The sequence below is a fragment of the Phalacrocorax aristotelis genome, chromosome 25 (assembly GCF_949628215.1).
Source record: "Phalacrocorax aristotelis chromosome 25, bGulAri2.1, whole genome shotgun sequence".
Classification (NCBI taxonomy): Eukaryota; Metazoa; Chordata; class Aves; order Suliformes; family Phalacrocoracidae; genus Phalacrocorax; species Phalacrocorax aristotelis.
In genome coordinates this window covers 388,435-410,144 of record NC_134300.1, presented here as the reverse complement: position 1 = coordinate 410,144, position 21,710 = coordinate 388,435, and the positions used below count along the sequence as shown (strand labels likewise).

At 49.2% G+C, this 21,710-nt stretch overlaps 2 long non-coding RNA genes across 3 annotated transcripts; one reads left to right on the top strand and one right to left on the bottom strand.

The window, feature by feature from the left end:
* Positions 1-825: 825 nt before the first annotated feature.
* LOC142048357 (uncharacterized) lies at positions 826-20,062 on the top strand. Of its 2 annotated transcripts, XR_012657456.1 has the most exons (4): positions 826-988; positions 15,365-15,502; positions 18,162-18,346; positions 19,426-20,062. It is a non-coding gene; the product is annotated as an uncharacterized LOC142048357 (long non-coding RNA). The 2 variants fall into 2 exon arrangements; XR_012657455.1 differs by lacking the exon at positions 19,426-20,062 and having other exon boundaries at positions 18,162-19,059.
* On the bottom strand, positions 4,236-9,560 carry LOC142048329 (uncharacterized). The gene is made up of 2 exons (XR_012657450.1): positions 9,405-9,560; positions 4,236-4,431 (listed from the first exon to the last, which is right to left on the bottom strand). It is a non-coding gene; the product is annotated as an uncharacterized LOC142048329 (long non-coding RNA).
* Positions 20,063-21,710: the final 1,648 nt, after the last annotated feature.

The following is a 21,710-nucleotide window of genomic DNA, read 5'->3' as shown; positions in this document are numbered from 1 at the left end:
GCCCAAAGCTGCCCTGAGCCCCAGGAGCTGCCGGTGCCCCAGCATTTGCTTGGCCCTGAAGCCCTGCATGGCCTGCCAGCACTGGGGAGCCCCGGGGACAGACATCAAGGCCGGTGGCCAGCCCCCGTGGGGAGAGCGACGCGGGCCCCGTCCTTCCTTCTGGCCACAGGAGGATGCCCTGGGCCATGCCAGGACAGGGCGTCTCTCCTCCCCACACTCAGGGGAAGGCGAGGCCTGAGGAAGGCCCTGGGCGCTGGGCTCAGCACGGGCGGTGGGAACGGGGGCAGAGCCGTCTCTCCTCCCAGGTGCCGGCCTGGCTGATGCCAGCGGCCTCCTCACGCAGCTCCTCCTGCCCAGGGGCTGTGGCTGGAGCACAGACCGACCCGCATTTGGGGAAGGACTTGCTGACCCAGAGCACACCCAGGGCAGCTCCCCGCCGCTCCTGCCCCCTGCCCCCCCTCCCCAGGCAGGCCCAGCCCCCACGAGCGGCCCGAGGGACGCAGAGCTGCCCACCCCGCCCGCGCTGCTGAGACAACAGCGCCCGCTGCCACGGCCCTTCCCGAGGGCCGTCTCTGCGCAGGCCCAGTGTCCCGGCGCGCTGCGGAACGAGCGGCGGGGGGCGGGGGGCAGCGGGCGCAGGGCAGCGCTGCGAGGAGAGGCCCGCGCTGCCTGTGCCCGCCCGGCAACGGCCGCGCCATTGGCCGCGTCTGAGCCAATCAGCGGGGCCGGAGGCGGCCTGTCAGTCCCAGCCGGGCTGGGGCGGGGCCGGAGGGGGCAGAGGCCGAGGGGCCGGAGGAGGAGAAATGGCGGGGGCGGGGGGGGGGGTCGGGGGTGGCCGCTTTTTTTTCTTCGGTGTATTTTTTTCCAAGGAAACTTCACCAGTGGAAGTGCAGCGTCGAGCTCTGATTGCTCCTTGTGTGGATGGTGTCTGCCCTCGGCCGTGCGCACAGTAGCTTTCAGGCGAGGAATGGGACTATTCCAGGGTGAGGTGAGCAATCGGGATCCCAAACCTGTTTTGTTTCGGGCAGCCAGGTGAAAGTGTGCGGTTAGAGCTGTCTGCGTTGCTTCCCTGTTTGACTGCAGCGCTCCCTCTAGTTCTGTGTGTCATAAATCGAGACCACAATGGATCATAATCCAATTAGAATTTTATTAATTGTAGCAAGTAGAATATGAGCAAATACAGCGCTGGACGGCAGGGGAGTCTGCGCTCCGCCAACTGCCGTACTGAGCAGTTCAAACAGTCTCTCTTTATACATCTTTACTTCCATGTTCAATGAGATAGTGGAGGTACTTTTTCGCATGCTTCAGTTGTTGTTAGGGTGTCGTTTCCTGCTTCCTGGTGATATATGGGGTTGCTTGTCTTATCTCTGTCGATAAGTTTGGACATCTGATGGTTATCTTGCATAAACACGCCTGGGAGGTATTCTTCGCATGCTTTACATTGAGCTTTAACATAAGTCTTAATAAACAATACCTTAGTTCAGTTTCTCACAATCCCCCCTTTTTCTTTTTATCCTATTATTGTTTATTAGACACTACTTTCATTTTCGGCACTGCAGGCAAATCTTCTTCCACAATTCCGACATTTATCATAACACTCACAAGGTAATATCTCACAATTACAATCATAGTTCTTATGTGGCATAATGCATTCACAACAATCGTCATCTTCATTAATAGATACACTCTTATATTTTGTTTCAGACCTTGTAGTCAAAATAAGCAATTTAGCTGGGTCAAACCGTTCTTTAATAAAATGTAAAATACAGCGTAATATACAAGGTCCAAATATAAGTCCCAGAATCAACATAATAAGCGGTCCTGCTAAAGCAGACACCAAAGTGGTTAGCCAAGGTGAAACATTAAACCAGCTTTCATACCATAACTTGCCCGCTTCACGATCTTTTTTACGTTGTTCTAACCTTTTCCGGAGTTCAGACATGGTGTCTTGGACTACTCCCGTATGGTCAGCAAACGAACAACATTCTTCATTGAGAGCTACGCATAACCCTCCTTCCTTTAAGAACAATAGGTCTAATCCTCTCCTATTTTGCAGCACCACTTCTGATAAAGATTTTACTGAAGTGGCTAAATTTTGAATAGATTGCTCTATTTTTGCTAAATCCTCATCTACAGCCATCTGCAAATTTTGCAACTCCTGACCTTTTACCAGGGAGGCTATGCCTGTACTTGCTCCAACTCCACCCGCTATCAGCAGTGTAGCTAGGGTTACTGCCGTAATTGGCTCTCGTTTTTGTCTATTCAGGTTTCCTTCAAAGTGGCGTAGCACCTCCTCAGAGGTGTGATAGATTAGGCGAGGAACAATAATCACCTGTATGCAAAACTGAGATTCATTAAACACGTTCAAGGATAGGCAAGGCGTTATTCCGATGTCTGAACAAACCCATTTAGCTCCTGGTGTCGGGATAGCCCATTTGTCCTTTTTATTTTTGTGTTTCTCTATATTGGTGTTAGTGACTGTTCGGCTGCACAAAGGCTGATACTTTTCGGGCACTGTGCCTATACATTTTCCCTGACCCGTTACTAATTGAATAGTAATTCCTTGCGTATGATTCTTCTGGTCATCCCATTGACATTCTTGTGGGTTTAAACCATTAGACCATCGAATCATACCTGGTTTTCCAACTGCCTCAAAATATGGTGGTCTAATATTATAACATAACCAGCATTCTTCAGTTAAATTTGGTTTGCTTTCATTAAGGGCACGATAAGAGGCTTGCATTAGATTCCATAAGGGGTCCTTGGGTTCTGACAACTCTAGATCTCTGGATAAAGAGAATTCAGTCACAGCATCATTAGTTGTTTTCGAAGGAGAGCCTGAGGAAGGGGTTATGACAATTACGGGGGCCATCTTTTCTTCAGAGGAAGTGAGCGGATTCAGGACCAGATTTGGTCCTATTGGCAAAGGATCGTGGGGCATCGGTTTCTTCATAATTTGAAAAATACCCCCTCTATCTACGCCTTGTTCGTAATATCTAATTCCCCAAAATTTTCCTACAAGCCAGAAGTCCTGACTAGGATCTTTTATGGTTATATTAATGCCTGTACATCCAATATCTTTATGATTACATGTACCATTATAGTAACTATCTGTGTAGCTCCAATTTCTCTTTTGACATATTTGTGGTGACCATTTGATTTCTAGATTTTGATCTCCAGATGCAGACCATTCAGAGGCCCATGTTTCGCATCCCCAGTATGCACAATAATAATGGTCTGGACGATTACAGTATGATTTACCAGGGTTCGATGCCGGGCATATATAAATTGGCTTGCAATTCTTATCCATTTCTCCATCGATTAAGTAACGCAAACTTATATTGAAACTAACTGTTCCCCCCTCCATAATTTGTGCTTGGATTGGCTTATTTGGATATTGTATGTTTATTATTGTCCAATTCATGGGTTCATGAGGGTTTCCTTTTCCATTTGTTTGGGCTATTATCGATAATAAAACTAACGATATACCAGGAAAAAGGGTGTCTGTCAATTTTTCCAATTTAAGTACACTTTTACCAGTCTTGGGGAAGTTCGACCATAGCTGCTCTTGCGCCTCATTGTTCTGGTTCTTTTCTCCACAGTTTGTTCCTCCTCTGCCTCGCCCGTCGACTCGGTTGCTTCGAGCCACGGGGTGTACCATCTTCTTGGCAGCAAGGGAAATCTTCAGGAGAACAGCTGTTTCAGGCTTTCTGCCTGTTTATATAGGCCTCCCACTTTGCAGCTTTAACTAATGAGACTAAGCAAGACACAGCTAGTACTTCCCTTCTGCACTTTGTAGCCAAAATTTCAACCACAAAGGGGATTGATTCGTTGGAATGGTAACAATAATACTAAGGGTTTATTCCTTTGGCAAAACTTTCCACCATTCATGGGATCCTCGAATAATTTCTTGTTCCGACTCTAATTTTTTTTTTTTTAATTTCCACTCAGTGAGAGTTCTTTGGATTTTCCAACACTGTGTGCAAACTCCTATCGGAGGGTATCCATATTCACAGTGTGTCCACCATTTATCCTGGCATACCTTACACTTGCAACGAGCAAATGGATAACAATCGCAGTTCAAATGATTGCATCTAATTTGTGTATCTAAAATGCTTATTAGCTTTTCCTCTATATTCAATATTGTGTTACTACATAAGTTTAGCAATTTCCTTCAACACACTTCGTACGCTTCCATATATAATAGATTAAAAAAAAGATAATTATAGCAAATATAAACAGCAATATACACTTTATACCAAAAGGTAATGCGGCAAAATAATCAACTAAAGTTCTTATCATTACGTTATCTTTTCAGAGTTATCTTGGTGTCACCTGGAGTACTGATTACTTTCCAGTGGGGTCTCGTCACTGGGCCTTTAATGCGACTGGCATGAGTCCATCCACGCTCAGCAGTCCGGACAGCTGTTTCTGTTGTAAGCAAAACAAGATAAGGTCCCTCCCAATTGGGTTTTAGGGTTTCTTCTTTCCACGTTTTAACCAATATCCAGTCCCCAGGTTTAAAATTGTGAATTTTTAAGTCCAATGGGGGTCGTTGCACAATTAGTCCATGTTCCCAAAGCTTGTTACGATGTTCTGCTAATTGTGAAACATATTCATTAATCACATGATCTCGAATTAAAACATTTGTTTGTGGACTTTCGATTCTATAGGGCATTCCATACACCAGTTCAAACGCTGATATCCCTACATCTGCTCGGGGCCTGGTTCTGAGAATTAATAGTGCCATGGGTAGGCACTTAACCCATGATAATTTGGTTTCTATCATTAATTTAGTCAAAATAGTTTTGATTTCTCCGTTCATCCTTTCAACTTTTCCCGAACTTTGTGGATGCCATGGCGTATGATATTCCCACTTAATACCTAAACTTCCTGTTAGATTTCTAACAATTTTTGACACAAAGTGTGTTCCTCTGTCTGAATCGATTACATCGGGTACTCCATATCGAGATATAATATGTTCAAGTAATACCTTAGTAACTTGGTTAGCAGTTGCTTTAGAGGTAGGAAAAGCCTCAACATAATGTGTTAAATGATCCACCATCACTAATAAATATTTGTAACGCCCTACCCTGGGTAGTTCAGTAAAATCCACTTGTATGTGTGAGAAAGGTCTGTATGCTGGGGAACGTCCTCCAAGAGGTTTTCGTCTCATGTTGTTTCGATTAACCTTTTGACAGATCTCGCAGGCTGCAGTGACTGCCTTTGCTATGTTATATACGCTTATACAGGCAAACTGTTGATTGAAATGATCAACTAACGCCTGGGTTCCCCAGTGTGTTTTACTGTGTATTTTTGAAAAGATTTCGAGTGCTATGCCCTTCGGCAAGACTTCTCTCCCATCTGGCAATATGTACTTACCATCTTGTTCCTTAGCTCCCATTTGTTCTAGTTTTTCCTTTTCTGCAGACTCAAAACTCAAATTATTACTAACAGGTACTTGCTGCATAGTCAAAATCGTACTATAATTGCCTGCTACTCGTTTTGCTTCTGTATCAGCTGCATTATTTCCTCTAACTTGATAACTCGTGCCTCGCTGGTGTCCCTTTATATGTACAACTGCTATTTTATTTGGTATTTTCAATGCCCCCAGAACTCGCCGAATTAATTCTGGGTGTATCAGTTCTTTTCCCTGTGAGTTAACAAATCCTCTCTCCTCCCATATTTTCCCAAAGGTATGTACTACTCCGAACGCATAGCGTGAGTCTGTATATATAGTTCCATCCTTTCCCTTCAGTGACACTAAGGCTTTCCACAATGCGTACAGCTCACAGGCTTGAGCCGACCAGCTGGCACTCAGGGGGCCCGATTCTATTGTCCTAAATTCTCCTTTATCCAACTTAATGATGGCATACCCTGACAATCGTTTACCTTCCACTATTCGAGATGACCCATCTATAAAAATTATTTCTCCATGTTGTAATTCCTCTTCTTCTAGATCTGGTCGAATTCGTGTTTGTTGTTCAATCGTTTGAAGACAATCGTGTATTAACTCAGTACTTTCCCCTGGGTATAAAAATTCTGCAGGGTTAACCGCTCCGACAGTCCTTAGGGACAGTTTTGGAGATTCTATGAGTATTCCCTCATACTTTAGTAGTCGGCTATCTGTAAGCCATTTTTCTACTTTTTGTTGAAGCACCCCCCTTATGTTATGAGGCGCATATAGGACAACTTCCCCATTGAAGGTAATACGATTCGTTTCTTCAAGTAATAAGGCAGCAGCAACAACGATTTGTAAACAACTTGGCCAACCCCTGCTCACAGGATCCAACAGCTTTGATAAGTATGCTACTGGTTTCTTTTGTCCCGCCCATTCCTGAGTTAATACTCCGAATGCTGTTCCTTCATGTATGTTAACGAATAAATGGAATGGCCGCTTTAGATCTGGGAGGCTTAAAACCGGTGCTTGACTTAACTCCCTTTTGAGGCTGATAAACTGATCTTGATCCTGAGGGGTCCACTTGGGTATTTTGTCTTTAGACAGTTGTTCATACAAGAATTTAACTTTAAAGCTGTAATTCTCTATCCATTGTCTACAATACCCAAATAGCCCTAATGCTTGTCGAATTTGCCTCTTAGTGACAGGCATAGGTAATTCCAGAATTCCCTTAATGCGCTCCGGATCCAATATCTTCTTGCCGTTAAACAAATAATGCCCCAAATATTTCACTTTTTCCTCCACAAATTGTAACTTTTCTTGTGATACCCGTAGTCCCTGTTGTGCAAGAAAGTTTAGAAGTCGAATGGTTTCTTTTCTTACATCCTTCTTATTATTCCCTGCTATGAGTAGATCATCTACATACTGTAACAGCACATTTCCCGTTTGTACCTGGTATTCTTTTAAGATCTCTTCCAGGGCCTGTCCAAACAGGTTAGGGGACTCAGTGAACCCTTGGGGGAGCACGGTCCATCTCAATTGCTGTCTGCGGCCTGTCTCTATGTCTTCCCATTCAAAGGCAAAATAATCACGGCATTCTTCTGCCAGTGGACAGGCCCAAAAGGCATCCTTTAAATCAACCACACTATACCAGGAGTTATGGGGTCCTAGCTTGCTTAGCAGTGTGTATGGATTTGCTACTACAGGGAACCGGGTGATAGTTCTTTTGTTTATTTCCCTTAAATCATGTACGAGCCGATATTTCCCATTTGGCTTCCTTACAGGCAAAATGGGAGTGTTAAAGGGTGACATACAAGGCTCTAAGATTCCTTGTGCTAATAATCGATCAATTTCTGGTTTCAATCCTCTCCGTCCTTCTAGGGATATGGGATATTGCCTTATCCTCACAGGTATGTGGGGTTCGGAAATTTGAATTTTAATCGGTGGGATTTCCAGTTTACTTATTGTATCCGGAGAGTACCAGACATCGGGGTTAATTTGTTTTTGATCATCTACGGTCAAAGGATAAGCAGACACCGTTAGCTCTTGATTTTTTACTTTAATTTCTAATTGCAATTCAACAATTAAATCTCGTCCTAACAGATTAAATTCTGCTTCAGGGACGAGCAAGAGTTCACCCATTCCAAATTTATTTTCAGTTTCGAATACCACATTTTTGATTTTGCTTACTTTAAAGGGTTCTCCTTTTGCCCCAATTACTTGTACCTTTTCAGGGGAAACTTTACATCCCTCAGGTATTTGCCTAATAGTCGATTTCTCAGCCCCAGTGTCTACTAAAAAGGTGAACTCTTGTTTATGGGGACCTATTTTTAATTTTATCAAGGGCTCATGATGACTCCGGTCCCCTAAGATATAGAGCCCCTGACTCTCCTATTCCGTTTTTAATATTTCCTCATCCCTGATCCTTTCTCTGCAATTCGTCTTTATATGTCCCTTCTTTCCACAGTAAAAACAACATCTCTGTTCCTTCTTTACTACCACGTTCCCTTGTTTCGTTCCAGCAGATCTGTGTTCACCAGTCCGCCCTTTGCGATCCTCTCTGACTGCTGCTACCATCATTTTTACTTGTCGCTTGCTGCTCTCTTCTTCCCGCCTTACGTAGACTTTCTGAGCTTCCCTCAATAATTCATCCAACCCTCTATTCTGCCAGTCCTCTAACTTTTCAATCTTCTTTCTGATATCTTCCCATGATTTTGCCACAAACTGAGTTTTGAGGAGCGCTTGCCCTAAAGGGTTGTCTGGATTTACCCCAGAATACAGCTGAAGGGCTTTCCTCAGTCGTTCCAGCCACTCAGTAGGGCTCTCATCTTTCTTTTGTATTTCATTAAATGCTTTATTGATATTCTGGCCACGGGGTACTGCTTCTCTAATCCCTTGAATTACTATAGTTCTCAGGTCCTGCATATGAGTTCTATGCACCGGATCCTGATTATCCCAATTAGGTCTTTGGAGTGGCCATTTAATATCTGCTTGGGGTCCCTGGGCATGCTGAGCATCCCACAGTCTCATTCCTGCTCGCCTGATCATATCTCTTTCCTCGGTAGTAAATAATTGACCAAGGATAGATTGCATCTCATCCCAAGTATAAAGATTTGGTCCCAAAAATTGATCTAATCTTTCTGCCACTCCGAGTGGGTCTTCAATTAGGTTTCCCATCTCGGTTCTTTTAAAATCTCGTAGGTCAGCCGAACTTAGGGGCACAAAAATATATCCAATCACAGGTTGGGGTCCCCCCATGGGCATTTCCCTTAAAGGATACATCTGAGCTGCCCCTTTTTGACTCCTAGTTACGCGTCTAGGAGGAGGGGGAGACCCTTGTTCCGATTCTGGTGGGGGAGTGGGTGCTCTGGGGATCTCTGAAGGGGCTGCGGGAGCAGGAGGAGAAATATAGGGAGGGGGGCTTAGAAGGGTTTCGTCTAACTCTTCCTTCTTTTTCTTTTGTTCAGTTTTTACTTCATTCAGCGGATAAAGTCTAGCTCTCGGTCTTTCTAGCCACACTTCCGCATACTGACTCTCTTCTGGGCTAAGGGGTTTTTTATTGTTAACCCAGAGGTTTAATTGTTGTCTGACCCAATCCTCTTCTGACCCATAGACTGGCCAAACGTCATCTTTAGAAATCTTCTTCCCTCCCCATATCCTAGTACAATATTTTATCATTTTTTGTTTATCTTTCCCTAGGGTTCCAGGGAAATATCTCCAATTGTCTAGGATATATGCCAGAGGGGTATTCTTAGGTACAGTGGGTACCTTTCCCATGGGAGTCGAAGGCTTGCTGCCCTTCGCCCCCATCTTCTGGAATATCCACAAGCGCGCACTCACTCGTTCCCCTTGTTCCTGGCCCAGTCCCTCGCGGGAGATGGGAAACGCAGTACTTAAGGGTCCGCACTCGCCTGGTTCAATATAGCGAACCTCTCACTCGTTATATTCCAGGAAACCCAATCCCGCCCGAACGGTAAACCCGCGAACAAATTCGCCATATACTTACGCGCCCTGCGTCTTCGTCCGGACTCCCGTGCACAGAATTTTTATGGGATTTTACCGGTTTCTCCTTTGCTCATCATTCTAGAATTTAGGTTCGTCGGTAAGGTTGAGGTAAGCTGTCGGTCGCGGGGCCGCGGATTGCCGCGGGGCGCCTCCCCGGAGGACAGAAGCTCACCGTTCCTTATCCGAGTCACGGCACCAAATTGTCATAAATCGAGACCACAATGGATCATAATCCAATTAGAATTTTATTAATTGTAGCAAGTAGAATATGAGCAAATACAGCGCTGGACGGCAGGGGAGTCTGCGCTCCGCCAACTGCCGTACTGAGCAGTTCAAACAGTCTCTCTTTATACATCTTTACTTCCATGTTCAATGAGATAGTGGAGGTACTTTTTCGCATGCTTCAGTTGTTGTTAGGGGGTCGTTTCCTGCTTCCTGGTGATATATGGGGTTGCTTGTCTTATCTCTGTCGATAAGTTTGGACATCTGATGGTTATCTTGCATAAACACGCCTGGGAGGTATTCTTCGCATGCTTCAGTTGTTGTTAGGGGGTCGTTTCCTGCTTCCTGGTGATATGGGGTTGCTTGTCTTATCTCTGTCGATAAGTTTGGACATCTGATGGTTATCTTGCATAAACACGCCTGGGAGGTATTCTTCGCATGCTTTACATTGAGCTTTAACATAAGTCTTAATAAACAATACCTTAGTTCAGTTTCTCACATGTGTAACTCTCACTTCTACTACTTGGCTTCATCAGGTGAAAATTCCCGTAAATTGATGCTGCCCTTTGCAACTGTTTCTGCTTGATTCTTCACAAATGTGAAAATCCCCTGTTCAGCTGTCTCTACCTCCTTCTCCCCGCTGTCCTGGAGCAGCGTTCCCTGTGCAGCCCACCTCCGGGGCAGAGGGAAGGCAGCGGGGAGGGCAGGTGCCGCGCTCCCGGCCTGGCTCCAGCCTGGCTCCGGCCGGCTCTGAGCTAACGTCGGGCTTGGAAACGAGGGCTGGAGGCTTCAGGTGCCCCGTCCCCTCTTGCAGCGCCCCTTTCGCACTCTTTCTTTCTGGCCATGGGGAATATGGACATCCCCCCCCGCCAAGGGCTAATCCAGCGCCGGCTCACCTGCTGGCGGGTCGGCTGGGCTTGCACAGGCAGCCGGGCTTCCACCCCTTAAGGCCATGGTGGCCAGTGGCTTCTTCACCCGCTCCTGAGAAAGCGTGGGAAGGGCATGCTATAAAGTCATACATAGTCGTAGGGTTCCCGAGGATTCATTAACATACGTAAAAGTTCAATCTGCGTGCATAGTTGTCTTCTTTAGTGGTCTTTGGGGGTCCTCCAGTGGTCTCCGATGGTCTTCCTCACCTGTCCGCTGGTTGAACTTTGGGTTTCCTTTGCCCATATATAGTCATTGAATTAGCTCACCGGTCCTTTGGCCGTGGACTATCACAAGGGGCTGATTTAAACTAGTTCCTGGAGTGCTTATCTCGGCACTGATGTCCCGAGTCTATGTTATCAATGAATTTATGAGCTTATTCAAGATCTTTTTAATCCTATCAGGCACTAAGTTGCATTCTTCAAATGCCTAAAACTACCTTTGCAGGAGAGGAAACCACAAGCGAACAAGGATGCTTACAATAAGGTCCGAGTCAGGGATTGTCAGGGTTTTAGTCCTTTCAAGCAGAGCATCCTTAGAGCAGCGAGCAGCAGGACGGGTGGCCTGGGGGCGCCGGGAGCAGGGCGTGCAGTGCCGAGCTGTGAATTGGGTCTGGGTGCCAGAGGGCAGGGAAAGAGGGACCTGCCCCGAGCCAAGAAAGCCCCTGGCAGGGAGCAGGCGTGATGAAACGCTGTGGGATGGTTCTGCCAGGGATGCTGAGAGGCTGGGACGCAAAGTATAGCATTACTACCCAGATCACGCCAGCATCCCAGCCTGTGTGACTCCTCTGTGAAACCCTCCCCTCACCTGCCATCAGAGGTGAGGAACTGCAGCAAGCCTGACTCTGGTGACGTCTAGATCAAGAAAGAAGCAGACGGATGACGACACCACAGAATTAGAGTTGCTTTGAGAAAGAGCGGCGCGCGTGCGTGTTAAGTAGTGACTGGTCAAATCGCATTGGACCTGAACGCTTGAACGGTCTAAGAACCACGTGCAAGACCACATTCGGGGTCCCCCAGTGTGAATGTTGTCATGAGGTCGATTTTAATGGATCTGCCCCCAAGTAGACGGGCATTTTTAGCCCTGCTGGGACATGGGGTTCAAACTCCGACAATGGTAATTTCTAAGATGTTTCTGTAGGGTTTGTTCTTGGGGTTGATTGTTCTGGGAGCCGAGTTGTACATCCTGTTTCCTGCACATGGAGAGATTCCTTATTATATGTGTTTGCTTTTAGACTAAAGACAGATACGCACTGTAGTGTAAACTTATAATTTGCTCCCACCCCAGAAGAGTCTGATTGTCAGTGTTTGACTATTTCTTGCCTTTGGGGGAGAGGGGGCAGGAAACAGCAGGTGTTCTTCCACCCCAGATCTGGGGTTTTTGCATACTAGCTATAGAGGAAAGACCAAGGGTTGCCAGCTGGTGAGCCATGCAGACAAGAAGTTTCATTCACAAGAGACTCCAACAAGTTTCCTAAAGACAAAGTCCGTTTCAGGCGAGAGCAAACGAACAATATCCTCAGGTGTATTGCCTTCTGTGTGAGTACGATGAAGGAATAGTTAATCATTTCAAACCTGAAACTCAGTAAGCACCTTAGCACGTTAGCAAATGCTACCAGTTCTCTTTCTAAGATATCATTTCTACCCTAAGCTGGTATCTGTGCTCCGGGTTTTTATTCTGTATTCTGTGTTCCTTGTTTTGGGGGTTAATTGAGCTACGTATGCGTAGTGCTGTCTGGGCGATGCACCCTCCGTTTCTGGTTGGGCGGCACCGTCTCCTGGTATTGTAATGCTGCCCTGAAATGAGAGGAGAGAGGCTGCTGTCATCAAAGATCAAACTAGTACCTGTATGCAGGGACACGGAAAGAATGGCACTGCTGTTCTAACATGGAAAATGAACGAGACAGATGAGCTTTCTATTCCTTCAGCTGGAAACATTGCAGAAACTGCTGTCAGGGTGGTTCAGGTGTGGGAGTGAGGAATGGAGGCTGTAGTGGTGGAGAGACCTTCACAAACGTGTTACTGCCCTTGTGGTGTGTTCTTCAAGGTAACTGGTTGAAGAAACCCTTGCGTGGTGATCTAAAGTACGTCCTTGTCCTTCCTCACCTTCAGGAGGTGCGTGGCTGTAATTGCGAGCCTGCTGGTGTTCCAGCAGTGGCAGGCAGCACGAGCCCTTCTCTTTGCACATAAATTCCACAGCAGCCTTTGAATTGCCCTCTGCTCATGGGACACTTTGGATGAGGTATGAATTGTTTGTTAACGCTATCAGTGGTTGCATGTCTGATTTGTGATGAGTAGCATGCAGCTACAGATCAATGAGTGTGTGAAATCTCAGCAAGATTTCAAATGTAATAACCATTTCCTACAGCACTGTAGCATTTTCCAGGTTATCTTAAAGCAAAATCTGGCAATTAAGACCTTTCTGGGTTTTGTCCGAGGGCTCCCGAATCGCACCGAATCCTAGGAACTCCTTTCAGGTGACATTTCCACTCCTATTTTCAGGCAATATAGCATATGTAACAGATTTAGTATTTTGGCACTTTGATGGCTAAGTATGGTAGCTTTCTGAACACAGGGCTTGGGCTTCCACAAAGAAACACTGTTCTAAAGACGATGCTGCTGACATTGTTGTTATTTGTTTGTCAGATCACTGATTTTTTTTTCCACTTAAATAGACTTTGAAGTGTCTAGACTATCACCGTTCTTCCTTAGAAATTGAAGTACCGTATCTGGTACCGATCTGTAACACTGGGGCTATACAGTCTGGCTAAAGGTGCCTTCGTGTTTTGATGGTTGATTATTTAAGAACACAAAACTGTAGTGCAGGCTTCATAGTTTTGATCCTTCTGCAGCAGAGACAAAACACCTGAGGGTTTCCTCTTGCACTGTTGTGTTCTGGGTCCTGTATGTGGGAGGGTAACTTGTGACAAAGTAGAAAAGGGATTTTGGGGGGCTTTTTTAGTTGCACTGACTCTACCAAGAGAGAAGAGTTTATGTGTACGAATGAATTTCCACGTTCCCTAGGCTATCAGAACATCATGTTTTGATGTTCAGGCTTTATAACTTGTTTGCACTGCTTGATGTTGGGTACAAGTGCTCTGCTTGAAGTTCTGATCACCTTTCTTTATTCTTCTAGAAGTCAAACCGAGCCAGTGAGTGGAACATCAAAAGCAGTACGTAAAAACACAGTCTCACAGGTTTTTCTGCACACTGGACTTAATTCTGAACAATGGAGCCTTGTGACAATTTTCCAAACATTAACTTAATATGTTTTCAAGAAAACCATAGACTGTGTTGTAAAGACAATATGTTTGATTCGGCATAGTAAAAACTAGTAATGCCATCATTTGCGCAGTTCTAATGTGACTATTGGTATTGGTGCCCAGTCATGCGTTGTATTTCATCCTGAATATGCAAGGATATTTCCTGAAAGGCTGTGTGTTGTACAGATCGCTTTTAGATGATGTAGGTTCAAGGTTTGCTCAACCGAACATGGTGCCATGCTCTACATCTGCCTGTCTACAGCCAGTAATGTGCATGTTTGTGTAGCTTGTTGTGTGCTTCTGTTCTTTGCAATAAGAATGGTTTGGAGTGTGCTTTTTACCATTTTCACCTTGTATCACTTAGCTTCTGTTTTTAAATACTTTTGCTTTGCCTAATGGTTTTTTAAATTGTTACCAAAACCCACTGAGAAAGCATTGTTACTGAACTCGGTACAGTTTCTTCCTTTTGATCTGCGGGTTCGAACAAATACCAAACCCAGCAGACGCCCTATGTTTTGAGGACAGTTCTGTGCAGCTCAATGACTCCTTTTCATGTCCGTAAATACTTGAGTGTTTGTTCCTGAAACCATATAATGGAAGTGATGTTGTTTGGGCCCCTCTCAGTACAGAAATGTCTTCAGTGGACTGCCGTGAAGGTAAATATTATCGTTGCTACACAAAGTGGTGTTCTGAATTTCTGCATTTGCTCTTTCCACTTTCTCTGATGAAGCAGTTGACTAGTTTGCCTGCAAATGAAAATCCCTAAAACCCAGTGTACAAATTTTGGCACAGGGTTAGAGCCCAGTGCCTTTGTGGGTCAAATCCCCCATTTTTGGATCTGGGTGACCTCGGGGTTGGATGCTGCTTTAGTTTCCCAAAGGTGAAGCCTTTCTTTAGTATAGCACGACTTTGAATTTACATTTGGAAAAGGGGCAGCATTTTTCGTCAGGTTTGAAAACACTGTCGTTCTGCTACTAAAATGTAAATAACAGAAGGAAATACTGGACTGGTAATGGCCTAGATCGTGATTTGCCACTTGGGTCGAATACTGCGTGTAACTACACATTTTAAAACGGCCCTTGCAGTATCAAAATTACTATGTGGTGTGTTTACTTTTCGTCTTGATGTTTGGTATAGCTGCTTTTCCTTCACTCGAATGGTGTGAGGCATTACTCTAACCCTGGCTCATTGGAGCTGATCACTTGATAAGCTGTTCGGATAACTTAACCTAGAGATTCATGAGCTCAGGGTCTGTGCCTGTGAAGAATACAGCTGCTGATTCCCATGGAATGGGCTACAATCAACCTAAAATTGAAAGCCTTTTGTATGTAGGTCTAAATCTGACATCCGTAATTCTGTCCCCGATTGGTTCAGATTCCTTTTTGGACATGAATGCCTCTCCTTGTGAGCTTGAGTGCGCTGAGAGGAGAAAAGGAGAGTTAGTTGAAAAGGAGAAGATGACAGGCTTTTTCTGCTTAAAGTAATCGTGGAAATGTCATTTTAAGTGTGGGTCTTAAGATGAGATGTATGTGCGTTTCTGTCCTTAACAGGACAAAAATTTTGAGCCTGTTCCCAGAACGGAAAGAGCACAGGAATTCCGTGGAGTTTCATGGTGGGGGTGAAAGGTCCCAACACAAGGGTGCTATGCTGACAAGCAGTGGAAAATATGCAATGCCAGCTCTTAATGCGTAAGTATGGAATCAATGGGACTGACCAAAAAGTGAACGAGAGGAACCTTGGGGAAATGTCTGAGTGGCAACGCAACCGACCTGGCCAGCACCTGCAGTTACGGGGGAGGAAGCATTGCCATTGTACCTTCACCTTAAAATGTGGGATACTTTCTAATATTACAGTAGGGGGGTCCTCCTGTTCATGCCCCTGGGAGCTGGTTAATCGTGTGGTGTGCTAAGAACCTGTATTTCTACAAAACATTTCAGCGGTGGTTACAGCGGAGTCATTCTCTTTGAAAGCTGGTTTTGGTTCTGTTTGATATTGCAAAGGCTCCTTGCAACATTTTAACAGCTGGCTGTTGGACTGAGATTTCCTCCCCCTCTGACTTTTATCCAAATGCCATGTGTGGAACAGCCTGAAGTTTTCCTGTTGCTATAAGCTAAGAAAATACTACTGTGTGCTGACAAGCGTGGCTGTTTTAAAATGCACTAGGTAGCACTTCTGTTTCTCTGTCACGGATCTCCTTCTGTAGAAGCTGTAACGTAGACTACTTCCATTTCTAAAATGTAGCTACTTGGAGACTAACTTGGTCCTGAGCCCGCAATTTACATTTACCCGCTGGCAAAGGAGAGGTGGGATTCATTTCAATTGATTTCTAGCTGTCAGAAAACCTATTTTTTCTAGTCTGAGCTAATTTCTGGGTTGATCAAACGAATGGGAGAGTTCTGCAGAAGGTGAATTGTTGCCCCTCCCTCTTCTAGTGTTGTGGCTGTAGAAAAGTAGTTTAAACTAAAGGCTAATGTGGAGCGAGAAGAATTCCATCTGTTCTCTTCCTCTGATAAAATCCAAAGCTTGGGAAAGTTTTCCTTGACCCATCTTTAACTAGTGTCTTTTTCCTTCCCCCACACCCTGCTCCAGGGAAGCTTATGCGAGAGAAAAGAAGGAAAGGTCCCTCTTTTTACCAGAGGAGTCGTCTTTCTCCTCTTCTTCCTCCTCCTTGTCCTCCTCCTCCTTCTCTGGTGATGATCGTATTCGAGATGAGTTGCTGTGTCTCATTTGTAGTAGGGACCCTGTAACCCAGTTGGGTTATTGGCCATGCCACCTTTTCAGAGGACCACACCCAAATTCCTTTAAGGCATTGCCCAGGTGTTTTCCTGTTGGTTCCTCATCCATCAGCAGCCCCTGGCTCTTCTCAGTCACGGGGTACACTCTTCTCTGAAATGGGGCACACTTTTACAGGAATCGCTGCCCGAGGTAGAAAATACCACAGCAACCATCTCAGAAACCCCAAAGGAGGGTAAAAGAAAAGAAAAACACGGCCAGTGTGGACAGGGTGAACAGGGTGGGCGGTTCTTTTTGGAGAGGCTAGGGGTGGTAAAAGACTAGAAGTTGAGGTGGGGTGGAAAAGAAAAATGGAAGCCCGAGGTGAGCAAAGGATGAGATCAGGGCTCTTTCAGGGTACCTGTCCAGCAGCCCTGCCCTGATGTGAATCACTTCCGTGGTCGGGGTGACCCTTACTGCTCACCCCAACGCCGGCAGCAGGGAGAGGGAGGGAGGACAGCACCCTTCAGGCTGGAAGGGACCTCGTGGCTGGTCACACGTCAATCACTTGCCTGGCCCCGCCTCCTCAAAGGCGATTGGCTGTCCTGGGCCAGCTGACTCCCCTCTGGGTGGGTGTTGTGGGCGACTGGCTCCGCCCTCAGGGTTTAGACCCTCCGGGTGAAACTGTGGGCCCTGAGGAAAGGCTCTGGGTCGTAACAGACAGGTTGTGACCCTGAAAATGAGGGTTTCAGCCCCACAGAGGTGGCTTTGGGCACTGCAAGGATGGGCTCGGTGTTGCAAATGGCGCTCCGGAGCCTGAAAACGAGGGCAACCTCTTGGTTCTGACCGGAGCTGGCCTTGGTGCCCAATAACTCCTGGCAACAGACCACCTCTCCTGCCCTGAGGGACCACCACAACAGATGGAGCCCACAGTCGCGGACCCAACGAACTCAATGGACGTTGTGTGGACATTTCATGGGCGTTTCACAGCGCTGGTCCGTAGACTGAGGGAATGCTATCTGTGTGTTTGGTCAAAGGATGGGAACGGGGGTGGTGGTTCACGAGGTTGTATTGGGTAGTGCGGGACCTGAGCCTGGCAGTAATGGTATGGAAGAAGGGGTGGAGAAAGGACTGTTGTGATTTAACTCTATCCCAGCCAAAAGCAGCACAGCTCCCCAGCACAAGAGGGGACTTTGCCGGGACACGTGATGACTCGCCAGCTTGGCACAGCTGGGTGCCTTTTCCTGTGCTTTGTGCCCTGAGATGTCTCAGCAGGGGCAGGTTGGGCTAAAGCCTCTCTCCTCCTCCCCTCCGGGTGCTGTGGTGCAGCGGGGCAGCTGGGGCTTTGTTGCAAGGACACCCTGGGTCTGGGTGTGCCGTCCTGCGGGCAGCGGCAGAGGCCAGGAATGACACTGTCTGCTCGGCACGCTCAGGGTGCTCCCCATGGCAAGGACACCATGGGACTGGGCTTCTTGTTCCAGCTTTACTAGATTAAAAAAACAAAAAACAAAAAAACCAACAACAAAAAAGACGACTACAGCCATTTTCCATAGAGTTTAATGTCTCCGGGGCTCAGCAGAGCCAGCAGCACAGTGACCGCAGGCTCCACCCTGATGCTGGCATCTCTTTTGTCAGGACAAAGATTGTCTGAGCTGCCAGGGACCTGACCGACTGTTCAGGATCTCCCCCCAAGGGCAGGAGGGCTGCAAGAGAAGGGAGCAGAGCAGATGTGAACACCCACTGCCTGCAGAGACTCCCAGGACCCCCCTCCAGACCATGCCAGCCCCACCCATCTCTATTTCCCTGGCCAGGAGGAGCAGGTGAGACAAACAGAACAGCTGCAAGCTGCTCTCAGGAATGCCCCATGTGCCCCAGGCATGCTCCTCTGCCCCTGAAGCATTTCCCTGGAGCAGGGCCAGGCACGGCAGCACCCTGCCCAGGCTCTGTGCCCTGCCCTCCAGCCCGTGCCAGCACAGCACTGCCCCTACTCACCGTTGCAGATCTCATACAGGCTGTCTTTGCTCCAGTTCCTCAGGCGCCGTGCAGCAAGCCCTAGGCACAGAGCTCCTGTCAGACCTCTGCTCCCCAGCACGCTCCCAGCAGCACGGCCCCGGCCCTGCCAGCTCAGCCACACACCCTCCTCCCCCTCAGCAGCGCCGGCCCCAGGGAAGGACGCTACCCGAGGGTGGTGGGACTGAGCAAGGCTCCCAGCAGCCCACGTGCGTGGTGGGCCCTGCACAGGGCAGCCGGGGCTCTGGCAGCCACGGGGCTGCCCCTTGCTGCCGGTGCAGTGGAGGGGACAGGGGACAGGCTGCCAGAAGAGGGTCCCCGGGGGCTGTGGCTCACCGATGAACCTCACGGCTGCCTCTCGCAAGGTGGCCTGAGGGTCATTCAGGTACAGCAGGCTCTGACGCACATATTCTTCTACCCTGTGCCTGTTGTGCTCCAGCTGGAGAGAGCAGAAGGGCACGGGGCTGATACAGACCCTCCCCAGCAATCTAGACCAGTCCCTCCTCCCAGTGCCCTCCTTCCCTCTCAGCCAGCAGCCCTGTGGGACTGAGGTTCCGAGAGTGCCACAGGCACAGGGCAGTAGGGGTTGATGAGAATGCTCTGTCCCACTGCCAGGGCTTGCACGGGCCTGGGTCTTGTTTGGCACCCTGGAGGCAGGGAGGGGAGAGGGGCCTGGAGAGGAGCCCTTGGGGCCTCTGAGCTTGAGGGCAGGGAAGGCAAATGCAGCTGCAGGCTGTGGGCTCCGGGCTGGAGCAGGGGAGATGAGGCACAGCTGCATAGCCCTCCCCAGGGGTACGAGGGGCGGCCCTCATCCAGCCCGGCCCTGGGGCTTGGGGCTTGTCCTCACCAAGCACTTTCCAATCAGGTCTCTCTGATATGTCTTGGCCAGGTCGCTGAGCTTCCTCCACGCCAGGAACTCTGCACAGGTGAGGAGGGTGTCCCTAGAGGCCTGCAGAGAAGCAGAGGCTGGGAGATGGCACCACAGCTCAGGGACGAGACCTGGCATCCTCCTCCACTTGGCCAGGCTCCGAGCCCTTCCCAGCCCCTTACGGGAAGAGGCAGTGGGGGACAGAGACTGAACCGGGTTCAGTGCTGAGGGCAGGGACACGGGGCGGGCACGGCCTCAGGTATCTCACGCTGCCGGCCAGCAGAACAGAGATCCTCAAGAGCTGCCGAGCTCCTGCCAGGGATGGGGCAGACTGAAGGGCAAGGGAGGAGTGGGCCTACGGCTGTAGGCAGCGAGGGCTGGAGTCCCAGAGCCCCTGGGGCAGGACGGAGCCAGCAGCACCTCCCATGGGCATCCTCCAGCAGGACGCTTGGCTGCCCAGCTGGGGCTGCCCCAGCTCCTTCACGCCCAGGCTCCGGACAGGCAGAGCTTTGATCCCGCGATGCAGTGCCAGGCCCCTTCTGGCTGCATCTTCCTTCCCACTGCTCTCCCTGCCCCAGGCTGGGGAACAAGCTGGCTCTCCCCACCCCTTGGGAGTGCTGCACCTCTCTGCAGAGGCCAAGTTCACCAGCCCTAGGTGAGGGCACCTACGTGAGCAGGGCTTTGTTTCTGCAGCGCTCCTGCTCTCAGGGAGCTGGGACGTGCCCTGGCCCAAACAGCTGGGGGTCTCTTGGGCGCAGCCCTGGGGGACAGGGGTTGGGGCTCAAAGCCCAGGCCTCCCACACCTGCAGGGACAGCTGGGAAGCCTGTAGGGACTCGTGTGTTTGGTGGCCATGGGCTGCTACTGAGCCTTGCTGGAGCAGGCAGGGCAGGTCGGGGAAATGCCTGTGCCAGGTTCTCTGGCCCAGCTCGTACTGGGTCTGCAGGCTGTGCTGGAGGAGGGCTGAATGGGGAGAGCGGGTGTGGGGGGACCCCAGCTCCCCATCCACCTCTGCAGCAGGCAGCAGGGGGGCAGGAGGAAGGCAGTGGTGGGAGCAGGGCAGGGAAGGAGGGGAGCAGTGGGACCCTGAGGTGACACGCTTTCCCAGACTCTGACATCGAGCAGCCCTTGCCCCTTATGCCCAGGCCACCCCCGTGGTGTCAGCACACCCCTCCCCTCAACACTGGTTGCTGGTCACTGCACCTTGGCCACGCTCCTGATCTGGTCGCTCATATGGAAGAAGAGCGGGAGCAGGACCCTCTGCACTTTCTTCTTCATCATCTTCTTGTTTCTCCCCACCACACTCTTCATCACGTCCTTGAAGAGGCTGATGGAGAGCTCACGCACCTGGCTGCACTCCTGGTAGGGAGGAGGACGGGGGACTTCAGCAACAGCCGCTCCTTGCCCGTGGTGAGCAAGGGCGTCAGCGTGGCTGATGTGAGGGGAGACGCTCTGAGGCCGGATCCTGAACACAGGGGCTGTGGGCCAGATCTGCAGCAGCGGCTCAATGGCCCCAGAGCCCTGAAAGGGCAGGCAACAGGAGTGAAGAGGGGAGGGGAGCCCTGGCCAAGTGCTGCCCACGGGGCTGGGCTGAGGGGCAGCACTCTTTGCAGAGTGCCCCTCTGTAGGGCTCAGGCTCCCGCGGCAGCCTTACATCATCAAAGAGGGGCTGGAGCTTCTCCACCAGCTGCGGAGCCATCAGGCTGGCCTCCTCCCTCTTCATGTGACCCATCATGTTCCTGACGAACACCAGGGCCTTCACCCTGACGTGAGTGTTGGCATCCTGCAGGGTCTCCATCACGTCTGGCAGCAGGACCTGTATTTTTCTTGCCTGTATGAAGGACACAGTTTCCTTATTCTGAAGCAGCGAAAGACCACCCTGGCATGCATGCAGCGGTCGGTGAGCACCAGGCTCCCATCCGGCTTCCCAGCAGGTGGCACAGGAGTCGCTGCAGCAGCCTCCTGGCAGGCAGTGGCCACTGATGGGGATGTGGGGAGAGCCCGAGGAAGGGCAGCGAGGGCAGGAGAGCAGTGTCACCTGCTCAGCCACCCCCGTTTCCGACCATCCAGAAGGGGCAGGTGGATTGGTAACCCTCTGTGCCAGGACGGCTCCCCAGGCACCCACCAGCCCCCTCCATAGCAGGGAGGGTGACTCTGTAGCCCTCACCCCACGTTGTGACTCCCAGCCAAGGCCAGGCCACCGCGTTACCCGCTGCCAACATGGCTCTGCTCGACTATACCCTGCTCACCGTCTCCGGAGTCTCCGAGAGCGTGATGAGGCCCCTGAGCGCCAGCGGGAGCATCGCCA